A 1,501-nucleotide genomic window follows, 5' to 3' on the forward strand; every position below is an offset into this window, starting at 1 on the left:
TGAGAAATCCAAATGAGTGTAAATGCATAGATGAGTAGCCGATTCAGGCGAATAATATATCGAGACGCTCGAAATTGAACAACGGAAGCTCTTGATAAATCCACATGGTCATAACTTTTCAAACGGATGTCCGATTCTGGCGCATAATATATCTAGACGCTCAAAATTGAACGATGAAAGCTCTCGAGAAATCCAAAAGGTCATAACTTTTCACACGAATGTGCGATTTAGGCGTATAATATATCCAGACGCTCGAAATTGAACAACGGAAGCTCTTGAGAAATCCAAATGGTAATAACTTTTCACACGGATGTGCGATTCAGGCGCATAATATATGTAGACGCTCGAAATTGAATACGGAAGCTCTCGAGAAATCCAAATGGTCATAACTTTTCACAAGGATTTTCGATTCAGGCGCATAATATATCGAGACACTCGAAATTGAACAACAGAAGCTCTCGAGAAATCCAAATGGTCATAACTTTTCACATGGATGTCCGATTCAAGCGCAAAATATATCGAGATGCTCGAAATTGAACAACGGAAGCTGTTGAGATATCAAAATGGTCATAACCTTTCACACGGATGTCCGATTCAGGCGCATAATATATCCAGACGCTTGAAATTGAACAACGGAAGCTCTTGAGAAATCCAAATTGTCATATCTTTCACACGGTTGTTCGATTCAGGTGCATAACGTATCGAGGCGCTCGAAATTGAACAACGGAAGCTCTCGAGAAATTCAAATGGTCATAACTTTTCACACGAATGTTCGATTCGGGGACATAACTCATCTAGACGCTCGAAATTGAACAACGGAAGCTCTCGAGGTATTCAAATGGTCATAAGTTTTCACACGGATGTCCGATTCAGGCGCATAATATATTGACACGCTCGAAATTGAACAACGGAAGCTCTCGACAAATTCAAATGGTAATATCTTTTCACACAGTTTTGGGATTCAGGTGCACAAGGCATCGAGGTGCTCGAAATTGAACAACAGAAGCTCTCGAGAAATTCAACTGATCATAACATTTCACACGAAAGTCCGATTCAGGCGCATAATATATCGAGACGCTCGAAATTGAACAACGGATGCTCTTGATAAATCCACATGGTCATAACTTTTCAAACGGATGTCCGATTCTGGCGCATAATATATCTAGACGCTCAAAATTGAACGATGAAAGCTCTCGAGAAATCCAAAAGGTCAAAACTTTTCACACGAATGTGCGATCCAGGCGTATAATATATCCAGACGCTCGAAATTGAACAACGGAAGCTCTTGAGAAATCCAAATGGTCATAACTTTTCACTCGGTTGTCCGATTCAAGCGCATAATATATCGAGACGCTCAAAATTGAACAATAGAAGCTCTTGAGAAATCCAAAAGGTCATAACTTTTCACACGAATGTCCGATTCAGGCGAATAATATATCGAGACGCTCGAAATTGAACAACGGAAGCTCTTGATAAATCCACATGGTCATAACTTTTCACA

Source organism: Glycine max, chromosome 20 (genome assembly GCF_000004515.6).
Source record: "Glycine max cultivar Williams 82 chromosome 20, Glycine_max_v4.0, whole genome shotgun sequence".
In the NCBI taxonomy this organism is placed as follows: domain Eukaryota; kingdom Viridiplantae; phylum Streptophyta; class Magnoliopsida; order Fabales; family Fabaceae; genus Glycine; species Glycine max.